This window comes from Protopterus annectens, chromosome 1.part1 (genome assembly GCF_019279795.1).
Source record: "Protopterus annectens isolate FY-2018-M chromosome 1.part1, PAN1.0, whole genome shotgun sequence".
NCBI lineage: Eukaryota > Metazoa > Chordata > Ceratodontiformes > Protopteridae > Protopterus > Protopterus annectens.
The window spans coordinates 916,972,548-916,998,426 of NC_056726.1; positions in this window are offsets into that span (position 1 = coordinate 916,972,548).

The following is a 25,879-nucleotide window of genomic DNA, read 5'->3' on the forward strand; positions in this document are numbered from 1 at the left end:
TCCTGGCACATACAGGTCTTTGATTGTCAGGGTGTTCATGTAGTGATCTGGGTTTTGGCTTGTCCAGCTGGTGAACGGAACTTCCCTGGCCGAGTTCAAATGTCAGGCAAAGCATATGGACAGGGAGTTTCTCCCTATTATTAAGTTTTACCTGTGTTTATAGACACAGGTGTTTGGGCACCTGTCAGCAGCTTATTCTGTTGGTAATACATATTATGGGTGGGGTTGTTACAGTCCATACTCCACGGTGAGGGGTGTTCCCATTCACATTTGACTATTACCTGTATACAGTCATACGGGGATTATTATTTTGGACATGAAGTGACTACAGGTATGCAGTTGTACATTACACAAATGTGAAGGGCTGTTACTGTAAATATGTACGGACCATACCTCTCAACCTCTTAGAGCACTAGATCTGCGCAAAACCTACACGATGGGGGGACAATTAGGGACACATTTTAACAATTGCTCTTACAAGCTTAGAACGTTGATAGAATGCTAGGTTTTGCATTAGCATGACTTTTCTGAAGGATGTGGAGTCTTAAACTCAGGATATTTCTCATTATTTAGTGACGTCAATCCTCAGCTATTTACCAGACTGGTGCAGATTGTTGGAGGCATACAACAACAATATGAGGCAAACCTCTGGTCATTCTTAGGGTTGCCACCTTTCAAATGCCCAAAGTGGAACATGTTCTGTAGAAATGTCAGATTTTCCAGGACAAAACATACCTACACCCATGCATAGTACAGAACTTTACCTTTTTTGCACAAATAATAGCTTATTCTAGTAACATTTGAATTGCTTATGCTACTTCACATAACATATAGAAGTTTCATATATAAAATAACTGTTTTATGCAATGATTAAAGAAACTTAGGAAATAATTTTGTCCTAAAATCTCAGGACATTTGCTATGTCTTGATTTTTTTCACAGGACACAACTGCACAAAGTAGGACAGGTGGTAACCCTAGTCATTCTGCGAATATCTGGACAGTTGAGTGGTATGGTATGGACCTCTGTAATACGCTGTTGTGTTCTGGCACAGCAGTAGCTCAGCTTTAAAGACTGCAGTTGGAACGTGCTGACAGACAGTTGGGTTTCAGACTTCATACTCCGGACATTAATGCCAATGTGCAAACTGTTATTCTATCATATTTCTATGTTTCTAAGAGCTATCTTTACAAATTGTCCCTGTTTTTGGACCTTTGTCTCACTTGTATTCACGGCTCTGTCCAGACATCTTGCTCACACAGGTTGACAGGTATAGTCAATCACGCCTGCACACAGTCAGTGTCCCTCACACTTGATCAGGGTTGACCTGTTTACGTCAGTGTCTTCCTCACCCTCATGCTGTTTGCCACTATGCAAATGTGTTCATTATATTCTCCCTCCTATTCGTGTCTGGACACGTGCATCACAGGAAGGTGTTTTATCCTGGGTAGTAGGTTATGCATGCCCACTTAGGGCTGGACAGTGTCATGGACCTCCACTGCACATTCTGACTTGTGTCCAGATATCTACAGGATTGGACATCATGTCGTCATACCCATTCTACTATTTACACAGGTTGGTTATCCCATGAGGGATATCCCAAAAATTGGACAAGACCAAAACAAGTCAGATAACGAAGATATTTGTGGATTTACGAAAATGTGCAGGGGGTTTTACATGCAGGGGATACATGGTTTGCAATCCTGACACTGCCTAGGGTGACAATACCTACTACATATACGTAGGGGTCACTGTGTGTAGCTGTGACTGCAACAAACCAGTGGACCAAGTACGGCTGGATTTGGTGGACGTTCTGGTATGGAGGCAGGTTGTGTGGTGTGGAGTTTATGCTGGGTAGGCCATTATGCATCCAGGTGTGTTGCGTTTGTTATGGCCAGTTCCATCAGGACCCATCTGTGGGTATGTGACGGTGACATATCTATACATTTGTCTCGCACATTTCCATATTCATATGTTTGTGGGATTGTGTTCTACACTATGGCCTGTCTGCTTGTCTTGCAGCTGTTTCTACATTTGGTTGTGTTTCTTTCCACTTCACCCGCTGCCCCCTCGTACACCTCCGGTTCACCTTTTCTGCATATGACACAATATCGCCTTTGAGGATTTTACCATTAACCACCCACCCCTCACACGCGAATTCATTACACCCCATAGAGCACTACTTTGGTTGTTGGCCCATGACACGGCCAGAGTTACACATTGACTACCCTACATGTGTCGGGTACCTTTATGGTTGTGTGGACTACCCTGCCATGTTTGCTTTCCACATGCTATACCTCACGCACATAGGTACATGCCCATACTTCACTTTCATTACTTGGTTGGTATATCTGGGTACTACCTGTTCGACTGTGTCACATACACATTCGGATTATACAGCTGACTTCTGGATTTTGCCAGCCTGTTGTACTCATTGGTAGGATGGCACCTTTTCCTATGTCCAAGCTATTCCTTACACATAGACAAACCACTTTATTCACGATAATCCTAACAAACAGTCTTGAAGTGTGCAAGATAAACATACACTTTTCGTCGCCTTAAGTTACTGCAACTTCCTCAGAAGACAAGTTACTATTATTGGTGATACGTTTAAATAGTAAATGCAGTAAGTAATTATGGACTGGTTAATTAGTTAATTAATTACAACCAGTTCTCGTCACTAATAGTCAATTAAATTTTAAAAACCAAACCATTTCCTAAAGGTCTGAGAGAAACCATTAAAAAACAATATTTAAAAACTTTAAAAACAAGAATGTATAAGTTTTACATACATTATGTTGTGCTTTTACGTCAAACTACTAAGGGGAATCAATTATTTCAAGCACTTGCAATAGTAATAACACATGAGGTCAAGTAAAAACAAGTAAAGGAGGTACATGCATTTTTAAAACTCCGCTAGAGACTGGCTTAAATTGATTCAAACTACTATACTCAAAGTCAGTCATGCCAGCATAAATACAACCTATTTGTTAAAGTGACTAAGTATATGCTATAAAGAATGCAACAATGGTATCAAAAAATAAATAAATTATTAAATTCTTAATTATAGGAATATTTTATAAAAAAGAATATTTATAATAAATCGATACTGTAAAAGTGTTTGATATATACACAAAAATAGATTCAACTATGTTATAAACCATTTAAAATGGATATAACCGTAGATATAAAAGTAAATATAACAGTAAATCTCATCTATCCGTTGAGAAAGTTGGTTGACTTTCTGTGTGAGCAATTCTATGAGGGCTGTAAGGTTCCCATCGCCCTCATCCCTTTGCGAAGTGGATGTTGAAGCACTCTCAGTGTTCGGTTCCATAGCAAACAATCGACAAGCAACAAAATTGAAACTAAAGAAAAATGAGCCGAACAGGAGAAAGCGCTCCTATAGACAAACCACTTTATTCATAATTTGGCAACTTACAACAAATGCCAACCAACCCCCTGGTATCAATGAGATGTCATCTATCAAGTGTATTTTAAGATTAAAAAATTTGGAAAGGTAACACCAACATGCCGACATACACAAATAGTGAGTACATGTACTAGTATTAGTCATATATATTAATTGAACTAAATATATTAAATATAATGGTTAATAATGCATTTGGATACTACACTTCATAACGGTAGTTTAATACTATGATGTATCAATATACTAATATGGTATCACATCATAGTATTATATCCATTATATACTAATAACTTTTGTATATAAATGAGTATAGTTATTTATGAGGGATACTCATTCATTATTTCTTTAATATAATATTTTAATTAATTTATTTATGCTAACATACATATATTTTTTAACATATTCTTGTCTCACTTATTATACTCGCTATTTGTGTATATTAGCATGGAAAACGAAGAGTACACTTGATACCTACTACTAATACATTAATATTTTAACATTAAAAGCTTTACCAATTACTGTTATATTTACTTTTATATCTACTGTTATATCCATTTTAAATGGTTTATAACATAGTTGAATCTATTTTTGTGTATATATCAAACACTTTTACAGTATTGATTTATTATAAATATTCTTTTTTATAAAATATTCCTATAATTAAGAATTTAATAATTTATTTATTTTTTGATACCATTGTTGCATTCTTTATAGCATATACTTAGTCACTTTAACAAATAGGTTGTATTTATGCTGGCATGACTGACTTTGAGTATAGTAGTTTGAATCAATTTAAGCCAGTCTCTAGCGGAGTTTTAAAAATGCATGTACCTCCTTTACTTGTTTTTACTTGACCTCATGTGTTATTACTATTGCAAGTGCTTGAAATAATTGATTCCCCTTAGTAGTTTGATGTAAAAGCACAACATAATGTATGTAAAACTTATACATTCTTGTTTTTAAAGTTTTTAAATATTGTTTTTTAATGGTTTCTCTCAGACCTTTAGGAAATGGTTTGGTTTTTAAAATTTAATTGACTATTAGTGACGAGAACTGGTTGTAATTAATTAACTAATTAACCAGTCCATAATTACTTACTGCATTTACTATTTAAACGTATTACCAATAATAGTAACTTGTCTTCTGAGGAAGTTGCAGTAACTTAAGGCGACGAAAAGTGTATGTTTATCTTGCACACTTCAAGACTGTTTGTTAGGATTATCGTGAATAAAGTGGTTTGTCTATAGGAGCGCTTTCTCCTGTTCGGCTCATTTTTCTTTAGTTTCGATTTTGTTGCTTGTCGATTATTCCTTACACATGTCCGACTGTTGTGGACAATGCCTCCCCACAGTCGACAGTTGTGTTTCCACCTTTTCAATTGGCCACAGTGTGACATTTGCGGTGAACACAGCATATTTTACAGGTCGACACATACCCATGGTCAGTTCGGCAGATAGAACTTACAATTCTTGCCTATATCTAAGCTTATTCTTGTAGCATTTCGGTGTCTTATTCTGTTTCTTATGACATTTATGTAATATACGTTCAGTGAAAAATGTTTAATGCAACTATTACATGACGTCTATGGAATAATTATGTCCTATATTCTCTGGACATTTGCCATTTTTACATGCTTGTGTCAGGACACATCTGCCCACAGAGGGACTGTTGCTCGCAAAGTGGGACAAGTGGTTATCTTAGTCGACAGTATGGATCAAACTGTTCCTTTCGGCCTACATGTGTCCTTATTGTTATAGCTGTTTATATGCTCCTTCTGTTTCGTTTACATGCGTATGCTATTTCCTATCACATTTAGTATGTGAAATACGGACATACCTTTTGTATGTGACTATTACATGCCTTGTGGGATATGATTTGGACATACGTTCACTACATATATCTACATTTCTCCTCGTGTATTTTGTTATGGACACATCTGCACAGCTATGTTCCCTCCCTCACATTATGGGTCAGCTGGTGACCCTCTCCATTGGGATGGATGTACCTACTGGCGGCGCGCTAACATATGATACGTTTCACTTCCACATGGCATAGCTATCAACACTATGTTGGACTACGGGCACATGGTTTTCATGTAATTTGTGTTTGATTCTTCATTTTCTGTTCGCAGGGACTATCTTGCATGCTTTGCATACGTTTCAGTATCCACGGACACTGATAGGTGCGATTACTATTGCAGGCGGAATATAATATTCAGAAGTTTAGGTTGCTCATTGACAGCCGACATTGACACACCTCCATGCACAACTTCGTTACGCCCTATGCACTCGCGCACATTTCCTATGCACGTGGCTGTGACGGCTGTGCGCCTTCATTAATATGCATATGGTGCGACTACTCCATATATATGCCACACGGCCGGTGCAAGCCTTACGCCGGCCTTGCGTCAAGCTTCATGAATCCCGGGGAAGATGTTAATCTAAACTCAAACTTTGTTGAGAATCAATCGTTTATGTGGCAACAAATTTTAAAAAAACAAGGTTTTTTTATTTACAATTACACAGAAATGGAGATTTGTGATGCACATTTTGATTTATTTAGTAAAGGTATCAACTTTGTACCTAGTTTTAGGTTGGACATTGCTCAGGTATTGGTTAATTTAAAACTTTTTATGAGACAGCTAAATCTGAGAATTTAGTTTTCTATTTCCAACAAGTACAACAGTGGAGATGACAACGGTGAACCTACTCAAGCTCTTAAGAGAAAGAGCACCTTCATTCCACCCCCCAATTTGGAGGTTACTCTCTTAGAAAGATTAGTTGAATCTGAATTTAGAAGGATATTATTACAAAAACACACTTGGGTAGACAATCTTTCAGTAGAAGAGAGACTTTTGTTGAGAAGTCTCAGTTCCTCTAACCAATACAGGTTCATGAAACCTGATAAAGGTGGGGGAATGGTCATAATGACTAAGACTGATTACACTTGTAGGATGACTGATATTTTAAATGACGAACTTACTTACATTAGGGTTTCTAGGAATGAAGTGAACAGAGCATACATAAAAATTGATTTGTTTTTGCAAGATGCTTTGTACCAAGGGGCCATTGATGAAGTGGATTTTAATTTCCTTACAGTAAAATTTCCCATTTTGCCTACTTTCTTTAGGATTCCCAAGGTCCACAAGAGAACCAACAACTTGCTTTTTAGACCGATAGTATCTGCAAAGGGTTCTAAGACAGAACCACTTGTGGCATTTGTGGACACTTGGTCCAAGACAGCAGTAAGTGAAGCAACACATATATTGAGAGACTCGTGGCATTGCTTAGAGAGACTGAGGGAAGTTAAAGTTAACAATAGTAGCTGTATTTAGAGCACAACCAAAAGCTGTTTACTGAATTTCCTGTTTGCACTTAATTTTAAAATCTTTTTTCTCAAAACTTGCATATTTTCTGTCTTTGACCTAGCACTCTTGTGTGGGGTTATAACTTGATATTACTTGTGAACCTCTGCTATCTCTGAAAAAACAAAAACAAAAATCTTGCTTTTTCCCCACTTTTCTGAGATTTAAAAAAGTTCAGTTACAGGCTTGCTGTTCCTGAACTGTTTGTAAGTTTCTGTGAGGCCATTTTTGCTTGGGCTAAAGGAAAGTCTCTCTGTTGATCAGTGGCAGTGAAAAACATTGAGCAGCTCCCCTGCCCCCCGTGGGAGTGGTTACTGACCTGAAACTGTAGTTTTATTGACCAGTAGGGGTCATTTCCAAAACTCCTTCATCTTCCTCTCTTAAAACCTAGTTGCCTCGTGGGTTTGGCATCTTTTCAGGCTTGTTGGCTGTTGGTGAAGCACACACCAAGAGGAGAAAACGCTGAGAGAAGAAGGGAGCCACTTTTGATATTTTAAGTATTTTTTCTCTGTTTATTTGCTAAGTTTTTCTGCATAGTTGCCTAGTTTGCGCATTTTCTGGCTTGTTAAACTTGATTTCTGCATTAGTAGCTGTATTTAGAGCACAACCAAAAGCTGTTTACTGAATTTCCTGTTTGCACTTAATTTTAAAATCGTTTTTTTCTCAAAACTTGCATATTTTCTGTCTTTGACCTAGCACTCTTGTGTGGGGTCATTTACTGCACTGTTATAACTTGATATTACTTGTGAACCTCTGCTATCTCTGAAAAAACAAAAAAAATCTTGCTTTTTTCCCACTTTTCTGAGATTTAAAAAAGTTCAGTTACAGGCTTGCTGTTCCTGAACTGTTTGTAAGTTTCTGTGAGGCCATTTTTGCTTGGGCTAAAGGAAAGTCTCTCTGTTGATCAGTGGCAGTGAAAAACATTGAGCAGCTCCCCTGCCCCCGTGGGAGTGGTTACTGACTTGAAACTGTAGTTTTATTGACCAGTAGGGTCATTTCCAAAACTCCTTCATCTTCCTCTCTTAAAACCTAGTTGCCTCGTGGGTTTGGCATCTTTTGAGGCTTGTTGGCTGTTGGTGAAGCACCCACCAAGAGGAGAAAACGCTGAGAGAGGAAGGGAGCCACTTTTGAGATTTTAAGTATTTTTTCTCTGTTTATTTGCTAAGTTTTTCTGCATAGTTGCCTAGTTTGTGCATTTTCTGGCTTGTTAAACTTGATTTCTGCATTAGTAGCTGTATTTAGAGCACAACCAAAAGCTGTTTACTGAATTTCCTGTTTGCACTTAATTTTAAAATCGTTTTTCTCAAAACTTGCATATTTTCTGTCTTTGACCTAGCACTCTTGTGTGGGGTCATTTACTGAACTGTTATAACTTGATATTACTTGTGAACCTCTGCTATCCCTGAAAAAACAAAAAAAAAAATCTTGCTTTTTTCTCACTTTTCTGAGATTTAAAAAAGTTCAGTTACAGGCTTGCTGTTCCTGAACTGTTTGTAAGTTTCTGTGAGGCCATTTTTGCTTGGGCTAAAGGAAAGTCTCTCTGTTGATCAGTGGCAGTGAAAAACATTGAGCAGCTCCCCTGCCCCCCCCGTGGGAGTGGTTACTGACTTGAAACTGTAGTTTTATTGGCCGTATTGGGTCAATTCCTGGCTCTTTCCAGCCCCTGCTGTCAAGCACGCTTTAGCATGCTTTAGCGCGGAGTTGCCACTAGAGCAGCATCGGGCAGCACCGGTTTAACAAGGTTAAACTTTTTCTGGCTCCATAAAGTCTGTTCTTCATTTTTTCCCTTAGAACTGCTCTACTAGTAATCTAAACGGTATATCCCTTAACTAAAAAGCGCAGCATTTTTTCCTAAAAAGCTTTTTTTTTTTCTTTCTCCAAAAAAAAAAAAAAAGCTCAGCACTTGTCTTAAAAGCATCTTCTTTTCAGGCTTAGCACTTCTGTATTATACAAAGTCCCTCAATAGCGAAACCCCCCCCCAGGAGTACCCACTTCCTTACTAAGTCCTCTCTCATTCAGTTACACCCCAAACTTCTTAATTTCTCTAGCATGTCGAAGGGCCAGATGCTGGCGTCCTCTCCTGTCCAGTTGGTGAATCTGGGAATATTGAGGCAATGTTACAATTGCCTCATGTACACAGACAACCCTCTCCTCCTCCCACATAACACAAATACTTGCGAGAGATGCAGCTATTTAGCCAAACTGGAGGCTGAGCTCTCTCAACTCAGGACTGGCAAGACCAGACAGGAGGAGAAGGCAACTACACACACCACAAAACCAGTCTCACATAAAGCTATCACAACAATGAATCAAACACATAAACACACAAAGACATACTCGGAGGCTCTGAGCAAAAATTTACCTAAACAGCAGAGGCCTCCAAAGCAGACACCCAAGCAACCGCCACCTCATGACACACCACAGGCAACACATAAAACACAAAATCAGTGTGCAAAGCAGTCACAGCCCTTAAGGCCAAATACAACACCAAACATACTTGTCATAGGTGACTCCATAGTCAGACACACTGACGTCCCACTCACCAGGCTGAGCAAGGAGAGGGTCACAGTAAGCTGCCTATCGGGCACTAGAATCCGCCACATAACACAAGCACTCGGGTCACTCCACAGCAAGTACAAATATGACACAGTCATTGTCCATGCTGGTGTGAACGACCTGAGATGTACCTCCCTGGACTACATGAAAAGAGACATAGAGGAGCTCTCTGATTATGTAACCCAGGCAGGTATGACCCTGACCCTGAGCAGCATCCTTCCTTCACCAAGAATGATGCCACAACATAGAGACAAGATGATCAGCTTTAACAATTGGCTTAATTTCTGGTGTCATTCAAAGGGGATCCAGTGTCTGTCTGCCTGGGATGACATGCTTGACAAGCCACGCTGCTTCGCAAGGGACGGCTTGCACCTGTCACCCATGGGATTCCGGATATTGGCTAAGGCTCTTGCCACCCCCATAGTGCCTTTTTTAGGCAAGGCTCAAATTCTAAACCTACCACCCTAGAAAACAAAAATGGGAAGAAACTAAGGGTAATGCTGCACAATGCCAGAAGTCTAAATCTCAAAATGCATGCACTCGAGGCCCTTCTCAGTATGGAGAACACCGATGTCTGTGCTGTGACTGAAACCTGGTTCAAGGCTCCTGAGAGCACCCCAGCACTATCAGGTTTTACCTCATATCATGCGTTCCGGCCCCAAAACCCGGACCACACCACAAAAGGAGGGGGTGTATCCATATTCATCAAGGATACCCACACCTCCAGGTTGGTGGCAATGCACGAAGCATCGGAAACCATCCAGGTGCAATTAACCATAGACAAAACTGCTCTACAATTTGTAGCATGCTACAGGCCACCCTCTCAAACTCAGGAACCCCACACAGCCTTCCTGAAGACACTGGATGGTATAAATGTATCTCCAAACACCATTATATTGGGTGAATTCAACTACCCGAATATAGACTGGGAACATTACTCAAGCCCAAACTTTCTAGCCCAAAGGTTCCTGGAGTTCATAAATTCAAATGCCATGGAACAACTAGTCACCACTCCCACAAGAGGAGAAAATATACTAGATCTCATCATCACAAACATGGGGACAAAATGCTCCACACCGGAAGTATATCCCTCATTGGTGAGATCAGATCATAAACTAATCTCACTGGATATCCACATCCCGCCCCCCCCCCAAAAAAAAAAAACCACAGTGGAGAACTTCTCTAAAGCAAACTTCACACTACTCAAAACTGGGGTGGTATCCTTCAAGGCCCCGAGCCAGTGGAAACCACAACCCAAGCTGCGGAAGCCCTTACAAATGCCTTCTACGAACACCTCCAGGACTGCATGGATCAGGCAATCCCTAATAAAACCAAGACTCTTTCCACCAAGGGCAAATGTCCAGTCTGGTGGACCCCAGCCATAAACAAACTTTACAATAAGAGAAGAAAGCTGTTACATGATAGAGCAAAATCCATAAAAGAGAAGACACCTTTGATCATTATTAGTAAAAAAATACGAGCACTCATAAAATCATCCAAGGCCAACTTTGAGAGAAAAATTGCCATAGATTCAAAAGACAATCATAAGGCCTTCTTTAGCTAAGTTAGAAACCTGGGTGGAAACTCCCAGATATGCTCAGAATTAGTCCAAAATGATACAAAAATCACTGAACCAACAGACATTGCCAACATACTGGCAGACAGGTTCAGTGCAAACTTCACCCCCCCCCCCCAAAAGGAGAGATAACTATCCCAGCGGAGTGCAGCCTCCCAGACATCTCCAATGCGCAGGTGAAAGCTGCTCTCTCTAAAGCTAAAAACACAGCATCAATGGGACCGGATGGTGTCCCTGGCTGTGTGCTACACAAACTCAATGAGGAACTAAACCCACACATAAGGCAGCTGTTTAATCTTAGCCTTACCACAGGATACGTGCCCAAGGAGTGGCGTACGGCAACTGTGGTCCCACTCCACAAAGGCGGTGCCTCTATGGACCCTGGTAATTACCGCCCCATAAGCTTAACAAGCCTGGTCTGCAAAGCTATGGAGAGGATCATAATGGAACTCATAAACAAAGACATAGGGGACTTGCAGACATTGGACCCGACCCAGTTTGGCTTTGTCAAGGGCAGATCATGCCTTTTCAACTTGGTCGACTTCTTCGAAACAGTCACCAAGGCCATTGATGAGGGAAAGGCAGTCCATACAGCCTACCTTGACCTTGCAAAAGCTTTCGACACAATACCCCACTCGGGTATTATAGAGAAACTTATCAGCTTAAATGTAAACCCATATGTCACAAGATGGGTTGAAAACTGGCTAAAAGACAGAACCCACAGGATTAGAGTAGCTGGCGCCATGTCAGACTCCAAGCCGGTCACAAGTGGTGTCCCACAGGGCTCAGTCCTTGGCCCCCTGTTGTTCGGCATCTACTTCTCAGAAGTACAGGCTAACATAGGAGGACTATGGCTGACAAAGTTTGCAGATGACTGCAAACTGGGAGCCATAGTGGAAAGTACATCGGACACAGATATCCTTCAGAGGGGTCTCATGGAAACTGATAGCTGGTGCCAGAGCCATGGCCTGAAGTTAAATGCCAAAAAATGTATAGTCATACCCTTCGGGAAAAACAAGGTAACCCCAAGCTACCATATAGGTGGCAATCCACTAAGCACAGAAGAGGTTATCAGGGACCTGGGGACCCAGGTTGACAGTGGCCTTTCTTTTGACACTCACATTGCTAAAGTGGTTAGAAAAACCTTCTACATTGCCCACCTGATCATGAAGGGATTCACATCCAGATCAAGTGAGGTCATTGTTCCCCTGTACTCTTCACTTATCAGACCAATGATCGAGTACAATGCCCCATTCGGGATGTATCTCACCCGACACCTGCAGCAATTGGAGAGACCCCAAAAGTTCCTCACCAAAAGGATAAAGGGACTCCAAAATCTGTCATATGCTACCAGACTGAAGAAACTCCAGCTCTATTCAGTCGCATACCATCTGCTCAGAGGTGACCTGTGCCTGACATACAAGGCCATGTCCAACCCGGAATTAATGGACATGCTCCACCTCAAAAAATCCAAATCTACCAGATCCACTAGAGCAAGCGACTTAAACCTTAGCACGGATATAAATAGGACATGCTGGAGGGATAGATTTGTCACCCAGAGACTCCCTATGTTGTGGAATAAAATCCCGGTCCATGTGAGACAGAGCGCCTCGCTGGCTCTGTTCAAGAGAAATCTTGACCGGTGGATGGGAGATCATAGGTTTACCCCGGGAATCATCTCTGTGTCACTGCTGGACAGAGGCACAACAAACTAATGGGCACAGTATTTTTTAACATAAGGGGTGGCGTAAGCCACAAAAACTCTGGGCTAGGCTTATAAATGCCTTAGGGCAGATAGCCTAGTATAAACCTATGAATCTATGAACCTATGAACAATAGTGGTTATGTTTTTTTTTAACTATTGATGTAGTTAATTTATTTTCAGTCATCCCACATCAGCAAGGATTAGACATGTTTTATGAGAGTCTTTCAACTAGTGTCACTATTGATAAAAATAAAATTAATTTACTAGTTGACCTTATGGAATTAGTTTTGAAAAACAATTTTATTTCTTTTGAGGGAGAAATCTTTCAACAGTTAACTGGTGTGGCTATGGGGGCAAAATGTGCCCCAGCCTTTTCTAATTTGGTTTTGTTAACCAGGGAAAGGCTTTACATTTTTTCCTCTAAGTACTGGGACAATATTATTTTGTACAATAGATTTTTGGATGATTTGTTAATTCTATGGAAGGGTAATGAACAATCAGTGTCAGAATTTATTGAATACTTGAACAACACAACAACTTTTTTTAAGTTTACTTACACCTGGAGCAATGAGGAAATTAACTTCTTAGATTTAACTATTAGTAAAACTACTGAAGGTCTCTCTAGTAACATATACAGGAAGGAGACCTACTCCAACTCTTTGTTGCACTTTAATAGTTGTCACCCTAGACACCAGAGAAAAGGTATAATAAAGGGTCAAATGGTTAGAACTTCTAAGTTAGTTAGTGACGATGAGATTTTTAAAAAGAAATGTATAAAATGATTGGGATGTTTTTGGAACGAGGTTACCCCCTGAAGTTATTACTTAATATTAAAAAATAAGTCATGAAGAAAAGGAAAACACACTTCATTCCTATTTTGAAAAACAAGGCCATAATGGTTGATACAGTAAAAGAAAAAATGGAGCATTTTTTGTATTAAAATACAACGACAGGTCATATGAGCTTGGTGCAAGTTTAAGAAATCTGTGGAGGTCTTGTTTAAGTGACCACAACAAGGAGATTTTGGGTAAGGAACCATCGATTGTACACAGTAGAGGTGAAAACATCAAGTCAATTTTAGAAAAAGAGATTAAACCTAATAAAAAATCATGTATGAAAAAATGTAGGGCATGTAGATGGTGTAGATTTATCGGTGAGGGTTCCTACCTGTGTGTCACTGATTATAAATATACCATAGCATGCCCAGGGCTTTGTAATTGCAATACCAAAAGTCTTGTTTATGTAGCCTCTTGTACAGCATGTGAGGCATTTTACGTTGGCAAGACTGTACGTAGATTAAAGGATAGGATATCTGAGCATTCGAGAACTATTAAAAGAAAGGATGTACACAATGCACTATATTTGCACACTACCACATGTTCATATTTTAAAAAAAATTTGTTTTTTGTGATAGATCGTGTTATAAACACTGAAAGAGGTGGTGACATTATTAATAAAGTAGGTGTCTTAGAGACTGAGTGGCAACTTAGGCCGAATGCCTTGAAACCTCCTGGTTTAAATGAATGTGTCTCTTTGATGCCTATTTTAAAATTTAAAGCTAATCAGATTTAATTTTACGTGAATATTTTATGTATTATTTTACATCTAAGTATATTTTATGAGTATTATTGTTTAACATTCACAATGTTTGATTTGTATTGTTTGTACTTATGCAATGAACGTGAATGTTAGTATTTAACAAAGAGTATGTGAGAATGTGTAGGTAGTTCATTATGTTTATGGTTTGCATTTCCTCTTTAAATGAAGAGAAACCATTTGCATTTCGGTTAGTTACACCGGTGGCAGATTGGTTGTAAAATTTTTTAGTTGCACCTATCAGCATATGTTTGACATTATAAATGTGACTTATTTTACTTGTTAAAATGACTCTGAAGAAGCCAGTGTTTTTCTGGTGAAAGCGCTTAGTCATTTTTTTGGTGTGTCATTAAACTCGTTATCACCGTTCATTTATTGTCTTCGTCCTTAGTAGCTGTCTTTTTTATTATTTTTATAGATATTTAAGATGTTGTCTGTGAATGCATTTCTCTAGAATTTTTGAGAGAGGGGAGAGGATGGTTAAAGGTTGGAAATTGAAAGGATCATTGGAGTTGTCTTCTTTGTGAAGTGGAATTGTATAAAAGGATTTCCAAATTTCTGGGACTGAGGATTCTTTGATAGAGTGGTTGATAAGGATTGAAATGGGATACGCTATAGTATTGGCTGCAAGTTTGAGAAACTGGGGGGGGGGGGGACTTGTTGAAAAAAGGAGAAAAAGGTTTAAGTTTCTAGAAAGGGATTTTATATAAGCAGTGGATACAGGCTCCAGGGGAAGCCTGAGTGAAGGCAGGTGGTGGAGGGGGTGAGGGTTTGTGATTGGTTAGGGTTGGGAGGGGTTAGTTTGCGGATGGAGTCTATGAAGTAATTTTTTTAGTAAGGTGACCTTTTCAAGAGGTGTGTTGTTGGAGAAACTCTCCAAGATTTGCCTTCTCATCATTTTAGAATATAGGAACATGCCATTTGAGGACTCAGAGTATTGCCAGCTCATTTAAGTTCAAGTTCAAGTTTATTTAGGGGCCTGAACCCAGGTACTGCAGCAGTTAAATAAATAACATAGAAAGAAAAGCATGCAAGAATTAAAGTAGGGGAAAATGGCTAAGTAAGCAAATAAAAGCATTGCAAATGATTAAGAATGAGGAAATGAGTTAATTATAAGCAAGACTGAACAGATAGAATTTTAAGCCCATTTTAAAGGTTGTTAGTGCGAGTGAGTCTTAAAGCTACCTAGGGAGAAGATTGCATATGGAAGTGCCCTGGTAGTTAAAGGGACATCTTCCAGAGGTATCAACATTGTTGCATGGAACAACAAAGAGATCCTTAGAGCTAGAACACAGTGTCCAGCTGTGGATGTAAGATTGTAGGAGATGTTTTACATATGGTGGGCTGCGGTTGTGAAGAGCATGAACAAGTTACAAACAAACCACAAATATCACAACCGCCAGACACCAGATATTTATGGATAAGTTAAATGCTTTCATCCAGTGAAAATCACAGACTTCATCAGAATAAAAAATATACTCTGTCACATAGATTTAATTAGTTACATTAGTCATCATGTGACACTAATTAAAATGCTTACAAACTAGCCTAATGAATCTTTAAAATCCTTAAAATCAAATTCAATAAATATAAATACTAAAATTCATGTATGTGCACATTTCAGAATAAAAGAAATTTACAAATTAAATATCTTGTGGTTCAGGAGATGGTGTGTATATCTATTTTATAGTAAATGTGCATTTTAATACACTCACAATGGGAATCTGTTTGTTTACTATAGGTGCACTTCCCACATCCAAATGTAACTGCAAAACCAGGTCACACTATTCTAATTTATTTTTCCTATGATCTGCCTCTGCATAATAGTATCACTTGATTCAGAATAGAAAATTTAAAATTCTTAAAATTAAGACATGTCCTGCTAAGTTTGCTAAGGCCATTATTGCCATTCTGTTTCTTTATTTTATGTTTTCTTTTAACTCTGCACCTCTTCTTAACAGCCTCTCTGTTTTTTCTACATAAAATGCAGAACATGAACAGCACTAGATAAGCCACTTATTTTGAATCACATTCAAAGTGACCATTTATTTCTATGTCCTTATTATTACTAAGAATACATATTTTATTACCCTCTTCAATGAACACACATTGTCTACATTAACTACAGCTAAATGAATCCTTATTTCACCCACATAATACAATGTTTCTTTGCTGCACTATATTTTTAATATTAGCATTTCTCTTGAACGCAAAATTCAGGATCATTCCCATCTTAATAATCAAGTCATTATCATGAGATAATATGTTTTTTGAGTATACCCTTGATATCACAGTGTCTTGGGGAGTATATCAACACCACTGTTTTAGGGAATTCTAACTGTTTTATTACCCTGCTAACTATACTATCCCCAGTAGGCTTACATAAGGAACCCCTATTTTGTATGATTCCTTGATCTATATTTCCAACAGGGCCTTTGGGTGCCATATGTCTATAAATAAGCTATTCAATATTTCCATTTATTTAAAAACATTTTATCTTCAGAAATTATTCTAGAAACCCTAATCATATATCATAGTGATGAAAACTGTTAGAAAATATGTATTATCTGTAAATAAATGACCAAAATCTGTCATTCTTGCAGTCTTTGTAAACCACTCCATCCAAAAAACATATAGTCATAGTTTCCAAGTAAAGCAAAAATTAATTGTTCAAATAATTTTTTATTATACAGGGACATCATCAAACTTCACTGGATATCCTTTATTGCAGTTATGAAGAGCAAGGTAGACCATGAACAGGATCTTATAGATGATCCATTATCCAACTCAGCGTCAGTGCAGATCATGCAAAATTGAAGAAATGTGATAGTAGCATAAAACTTCAGTCAAGGAATGGGCAACAAAGTTCTCTACAAGTTTGAAATATGCAAGGTCAGAGTCAGGTAAGCAAACATAAAGCATGTTATAGTAGACCAGACATGAGGACACCAAGGCATGAGCCACATCTGGAAGATCAATGGGTGGAATAAGGCCAATATCCTAAAAGTGAAAACATGAAGACTTAACAACAGCAGTGATATGGCCCTTAAGAGTTAGTGATCATGCACCTTTGACACAAAAGTAAGTTTATCATCCTAATAAAAGATATAGGGTGATAAAACTGGAAGGGAAGAGTTCCTGATTGTGGCACATACCTTCAAAGGAAATGTCTTTGAGGTCTTGAGTTTAAGTCTATTACCAACTATTCAGCTGTGGATAAATTCCAGATCTTGAGAAAGGGATGTAAGGGCAGACACAAAATCCAGAGGGAATGAGAGGTAAAGCGATGTGTCATTAGCATAACAATGGTACTGTAAACCCCTGGAGTGAATAATATCATTCAGAGGCAATAAGAAGAAGGTGAATAGTAAAGGAGCAAACATGGAGTCCTGTGATACCCCACAGGTGAAAGGAAAAGAGCAACAGGAGTCAACCCCTGAAATTACTGCATTGTTAATAGTTAAACATAAGCCTGGCAGGTAACACAGAGGATTACATCTACTAGTGGAGTTGCTTCTTGTGATCCAGGGTTTGGCTGTCTCCTTGCTTTTGCCTGCTGTGAGACTCTAAGCAAGTAACTGAACCAGACAGTACTCCTGGGCTCGGTCTGAAAAAGATCCATGTGAATCAGTATTCTTCCTTGATTAGTAAAATACAAAAAAAATACTGACAATGATTACTTACTTCAGTTATGTTACCGATGTTTGATATTCAGTACAAAATAAAAGAAAGAGTAGCATGACAGAAATGTGTAATGACAGAAGCTGCAGGAAACAACCAGATTTACAGCCTGGAGAATAAGTAAGAATACAGGTGCTGAGGGAAAGTTTGCAATCTAATGTTGAAGTAGCTGGTCAAGTCAGTGGACCAAGGCTCTATGTTATTTATGGGAAAATATGGAAAATTGCATAGGAGGAATAACAAACATTTTTATGCAATTAATACATCTAATTGAAAGGGAGAAGTGGAACCAGAATTATCACCACCAGCACTGTCAAAAGAAAATGGAGATTGTGAGAACTGCAATAGCCAAAAGAGGCAGACAGAGGATCTTATAGTCATGTTTCTGGAAGACGTCATAGATCAGCAAGATCTAGCCCAGAAGTAAGACTGGGAGTCCAGAAAAAAAAACAGTTCCACTAAATACTCTTGTTATGGAAGACCATTGTAAGAACTACACTGGAGTATGCTTTGAAAGGAGAGGTCAAATCTGCAATAAAAAGAGAGTAGGATTGCTATACTGCTGGAACTAAATTAATCCTCAGGTCTTGTTGAATACTCTCATGTGGAGGACCCTGTTTTTACAAAAATCTTAGCAAGACAATACCGATGTATAGGCTATATGTCATGCAGAAAGATAGGTCAAAAAATAAAAAAAAGCACGAAGACTGAGTTCACAGTTCCTAGGGGAAAAGGGCCTACTCATTGTGTACACATTGATGCCAGGAATGGAAAAAAGGAAGTGCAGAACTCCTCAGACCATGGAAAGATTCCTACTACAGGAGGAGGAAGCTTCATCTGTGGGAGAAGGAAAAAGTAGTCTATAAAAAAAAAAAAAAAAACCCTGACATGCCAAGAACGAAGCATAGAGATGACATTGTAGACTGTTGAGGATAAAGAAGATATTATGCATTGTTTTTATAAAGCAAAAAGCCCCACATTTCCTGAAAAAGGGTATTTGCAAGAGTAAGAGAAATTGGAGAAAAGAAAATATTTGACTAAACTGTCAAAAACTACAGACACAAATCTATGTTTCTTAATAGAACATATCAATAAAAAACATTATATAGACAAAGAAACACTGGTTCAGCTGGAAAAAGCAGAGACAGGAAGGGAGAAAAAGTAAGGAACAAAAAACAGAGGTTTTTGAAAGGTATAAAGAGATACATGCATGTGGGAAAGAAAAATAGATCTGATATGATGCTATATATATATATATATATATATATATATATATATCCAAAGGAGAAAGTCACATTAATCTGTACAAAAAATGCAGCTCCAAAGATAGCTGAAAGGATATACAAGCAAAGGCATCTGGATAAGAATTTTTTAAATACAAAAAATAGGATCACAAAGGGGGATGTAGAACAGAGGATTAATTGGGAAGATGCTCAATAAATACAAACTGAAGTGATCTGTTGATGAAGGGGTTAGTGTGGAGAATCCATCACAGGTATTGTCACAGTATGATAGAACAACAGACACCCACATTAAGGAGCAGCAGGTGGAGCAGGTGGCATAGGAAGAGGATTTGCCACATGGTGATGCTCTAGGGCCTCCTGTAGGAGTCTCATATAAACATCCAGTTGAAGTTGCACAGTGAGGGAAGGAAAGGGAAGCATTGACACCTCTGACACATAATGTTGTGGCTCAATGGACCAATAGGTCCCCATATGAAGGAGTAGCAGATAAATCAGAAATAATCTGAAATGGATGTGCACAGGACAATGTTCTGCAACTTTCTGTAGAATACTAGCAGGAAATAGACAGCAAAGAGATGCTCTCAGTCCAGAAGAAAACAATCAAAGAGAAGACCTGCTTGATTTAATATAGATAAATATGCATATTAAGACAGATGAAAGAAATAGATTATAGAAAGTAAATAAGACCCAAATAGTATATGATTTGTAAAACAGATATAACCAAGATATATTACTATGCAGCTAAACTAATGACATATTTTTTTTTACCAGAAAAAAAAAACTTACAGTAACAAAACAAAGGAAGGGAACAAGAAGAATACCATCATGGAAGCATCAAACAGAGAAAACAATAAAACAATAAAGACAAGAAATATCACTATTAAAATAATTTAGAAAATGGAACAGACCATCAAGACTACTTAGAAAGATAAATGTGGTAAAATCAATACACAATATCAATGCAGAACAAACTTTAGCATATACTATTGCCAATAATAAATTAAACATATCAGCACAAGCAGAAAAAACTTAGAAGGTATGGAGATACATATGAAGGAAAAACACAAAATAAAAAAGATTTTGTAGAGAATTGGGAAAAATGCAAAAGGAAAAAGAAATGTTACCCCCCACCCCCAAATAAATAAATAGATACATAAATACATAAATAACTAAATAGGTACATGTTGGAAAAATATTTATAAAGACCCTATCGAACATAAGGATGTTGACTGGATAGAAGAATTGAAAGAAACAGAAAGAAACTCAATGCAGGAGATATGAAATGGGGTGAATTAACAGCCAGAAAATTTGAGACATAATTTAGAAAAGCTGGAAAACCTTGGGTTCAAAGGTTGCACTTAACTTCTGGTTAAAAGTGTTAACATATCTGTGGAACATATTGTTGACCTGGGACAAAAATGTGATTTGATTGACTTGATACATCAAGGAGAGGGCTTACTCATCAACACTGTGAATAGCATCAAAACTGCATTAAACCATTTGAGTAATGAAATCCACACAGCACCAAATAAAAATGTCTGACTAATATAGTATCAAATTAGAATTACTGTAACAAATAAGCCTCATTGTTTACTTTGTGCCATTTCTTGAGTAGCATTCTGAACTGAAAGAAAAAAAATCTAACTATATATATATATATATATATATATATATATATATATATATATATATATATATGTATATATATATATATATATATATATATATATATATATATATATATATATATATATATATATAGGTCCATGTCAGATCCACGAAAACTCACATTACTGACAACCGGATTACCGAGATGAGATCGCAGACACCACACATCCCCGACAATGGTGAGTAGTGCGGAATGAGATGTATTCCCATTTCCACAGTGTTGTGCAATTTCGGAGTTGGTATATTTAAGTAGGGGGTGTGCCCCCACATGGGGGGGCTTACTATACAGGTTTCTGTTTTTTTCTTAACTGTATTATGGAAACGGGAATAGATTCCGTTCCGTAATACATATATTTACCTTTGTCAGGGATGTGTTGTGTCGGTGATCTCGTATTTGGTGATCTGGTCATCAATAATGTGATTTTTCTTGGATTTGACATATATATATATATATATATATATATATATATATATATATATATATATATATATATATATATATATATATATATATATATATATATATATATATATATATATATATATATATATATATATATATATATATATATATATATATATATATTTATACATAGAGAGAGAGAGAGAGAGATGCCTACCCAGTTATATATATATATATATATATATATATATATATATATATATAAACTATGTCAAAAAGAAACAAGCTCTCAAAACAAGTACAGCTCCACAGATCCCAACAGACCACGCCAGCCGATGATGTATAGGTATTCTTAACGCAGAAATTATTTATTAAACAATATAAAAACAATGTTTTCGCCACTCAGAGTACAATGGCTTCTTCAGAGACCAAGTAAAAGTTTTTTTAAAATTGGCGCCACTTATACAACCTGAATATACGTGATTAATGTTTAATGCACGTCACTTCCTTCCTTTTTAATTTAAAAAATTCTTAAAAAATTTTTTACTTTGCATACTAGTAAAATCATATATGTTACTAATAAAAACTGAACCTCACGTAGTGGTATTATCTAATTCCTTTTAAAGTTCAAAATAAATTAAATAAAAGTGAATGTTTATAAGAACGAAGTATCCGCTAAATACATAAGTGGTTATTTCTACAATAGTGTGATATAATATAATCCTCATGAAACTAATTATACTTCTGTATTAACATGACTGAACTTACTTTTAAATATTCAATTTAGTCTTTTCTTATATACCAGTTGACATTCTTAATGTTTTATTAGGTAATACAGAAGTGTGTTTTTCTAAATTGACAATGTTATGGTCATTTTATTTTATTTATTTTATTTATACCACTTGTGTTGTGTCTTAAAAATGACAAGTTGCTGTATGCAATTGTAGAATTTTAAATCAATTATATAATTGTATTAAAAATTTAAAATTAAATGTTAAATGGTAGGTGTATAGGTAACCAAAATTATAAACATAGTTCTATGATGTCAATGCGTATGTATTTTTTACCTATTGCTACTGTAATGGGTATGCTTATTGAATATATCATACGTAAATGTTAAATGGTAGATGTGTAGGTACCATAAATATAAACATAGTTCTACGATGTCAATGCGTATGTATCTACCACCCATTGCTACTGTAATGGGTATTCCTACCGAATATGTCATACGTAAAGTGTAAAAAATACAGATATATGTATGAAAAATATGTAGAAAAGTATGAAAAATATATGAAAAAATATGTATGTACTTGAGTGGCGAAAACGCTGTTTTTATATTGTTTAATAAATAATTTCTGCGTTAAGAATACCTATACATCATCGGCTGGCGTGGTCTGTTGGGATATGTGGAGCTATATATATATATATATATATATATATATATATATATATATATATATATATATATATATATATATGAAGTTATATCATGCTTAAAAAAGCAGTACTCGAGGGTAGCCTAAATATCATTTTTTAAATCTATAAATAAAAAACAGAAGCTTACAAGCAGAAAAACTTAGAGGTTATGGAGATACGTATGAAGGAAAAACACAAAATAAAAAAGATTTTGTAGAGAATTGGGAAAAATGCAAAAGGAAAAAGAAATGTTACCCCCCCAAATAAATAAATAGATACATAAATACATAAATAACTAAATAGGTACATGTTGGAAAAATATTTATAAAGACCCTATCGAACATAAGGATGTTGAAAGGATAGAAGAATTGAAAGAAACAGAAAGAAACTCAATGCAGGAGATATGAAATGGGGTGAATTAACAGCCAGAAAATTTGAGACATAATTTAGAAAAGCTGGAAAACCTTGGGTTCAAAGGTTGTACTTAACTTCTGGTTAAAAGTGTTAGCATATCTGTGGAACGTATTGTTGACCTGGGACAAAAATGTGATTTGATTGACTTGATACATCAAGAAGAGGGCTTAATCATCAACACTGTGAATAACATCAAAACTGCATTAAACCATTTGAGTAATGAAATCCACACAGCACCAAATAAAAATGTCTGACTAATATAGTATCAAATTAGAATTACTGTAACAAATAAGCCTCATTGTTTACTTTGTGCCATTTCTTGAGTAGCATTCTGAACTGAAAGGAAAAAATGTAACTCTATATAGATATATATATATATATATATATATATATATATATATGTATATATATAGATCTGGTCATCGATAATGTGATTTTTCTTGGATATGACATATATATATATATATATATATATATATATATATATATATATATATATATATATATATATATATATATATATATATATATATATATATATATATATATATATATATATATATATATATATATATATATATATATATATATATATATATATATATATATATATATATATATATATATATATATATATATATATATATATATATGTATATATATATATATATATATATACATAGAGAGAGCGAGAGAGAGATACCTACCCAGCTATATATATATATATATATATATATATATATATATATATATATGAAGTTATATCATGCTTAAAAAAGCAGTACTCGAGGGTAGCCTAAATATCATTTTTAAATCTATAAATAAAAAAAAAAAAACAGAAGCTTAATCTGGATGATGTCTGTCTTGATTTTCATTTGGGAGGTTGTTGAGTGGGGTGTTTGTACCTAGTAGCTGGCACAGTCTGTTTATAAATTGTACAAAAAAATGGTTCTAAAATCATCTATCAAAATGTTGAAATAATTACAACATTGTAGTAATTTAAAGCTTTAGTGTCCATTTTTTGAAATTAAAACAAATACAAGTAGAGTCAAACACTGAAGACTTTTAAAATGACAGTAAAAATTAAATGAAAACATTAAAACAGACTGGGTATAATGGGCCTGCTTATTATACATTAAATACATGAATAAAAATAAAAAAAATACAGAAAATAATCTTTCCTTGATAGAAATGTTGTATGAAAAAAAGGCATCCAAACTAATTTCACTATCCTTAATCGACTTTTATCTCTATATGTGTGCAATCTATGGCCCCAAAACATTAGGGAAGTGTGCTATTGAATAAAATTTGTGCATGGTTAGTGGTGTCTCCTCTGGTGTGCACAAGAATGAGATATGATCCTTTATATGTTGTAACACTGCATTTAGAAACTGATGTAATATTCAAAAAACTGAAGCCTGTGACACCCCAAATATACCCCCTGTAGGTCTCTGGAAAGTAACCATAACTTATATATGCAGAGCTACATATCCCTTTGTTTCCACTGGAACAGGTTCTCCAGGATTTCCCTGGGGTCTAAACTGAGGGCAGTAGAGGTTTCATATTTTTACCTGTCCACCTAGTATCACCCTAAACCTTCTATGTCATGCACTCATGGAAAGTCCAATGGGATCTAAACACCATTCTTCTTCATGGCTGAAGTCTGGCAGCAGTAGCACCTTCAAATCATAGAGAAGCCTGTACTCTGACAGCTCAGATTATGGAATTAAAATATAAAAATAAGAGATGGAACATGCATGTGAAGTAAGAGAGCCTAATTAAGCAAGGAAATAAATAAATATAACCATGTTCTATTATATAAGCCATACTCTACTATTAGGCACAGGTGGAAGGAGGTATGCTAACAGAAAAGGATAATATTTCATAAACCTTCATGGTGTTTGTAATGCTCAAGGGATCATCTGCAATGTCTGTGCAGGTAACCCAGGCAGTTTTCATGACTCACACATATGGCACAATTAAGAGCTGCACACAAGGTTTGCTAGGTGTGACTTTTTACAAGGGCATCTAATGGGGGATGCAGGTTATCTACTAGAACCTTGAATCATGACACCCATTAGAAACACATGGAACCATACTGAGTAAGGATGCAACGATACTAATGATCAAACTAGGAATATCATAAAACGTGTTCAGTCTGGTGTCTAGACACATCAGGAGGTGCCCTGCATTATAACCTAACAACCTCTACCCAATTACTCATAGGCCGGGATTCACTAATCCTCTGTGTAAGACTAAGTCTTACACGGAAACTGCAGTCTAAGAGTATGATGTCAGCGCATCATGCATATTCATGAGGTGTGCTGACTCAACTCTAAGGCTAACACAGAGCGTGCACGAGTGCAGGGGGCATGTCAGACTGCCGAGCAGTCCAAATATCCACGCCCCTGCAAGTGCCTAAACTGCAAATGTCAACTGAAATGAGCGAGTCTGCTCAAATGTCCATATACCCAACACTACACTCCCCCACATTCTAAATCCCTGTACAAGTTTAAAATGTAAAGCTTTCCTTGTTTTTTTTATTATTCCCGATATAGCTGCCCGTATTTGAGCATGTATGTGCGGGTTTGCCCATTGCTTAGCTACAGTTAGCACTGTAGACATCAAAGAGGATAATAAACTATTTATATGCAAATTAAGCCAAATAGCAATAGCATAGTGGTAGAGCCCTTGCGCAAAGACTAGGCATTCCCGGTTCGAATCCCCCCACTCCCTTACCTATTTTCTGTAGGAAATGTGTGCATAAAAAATTTCTGATATTTATCTTTTAAATTTCAGTAAAATGCATTGAAATGGCCTATGT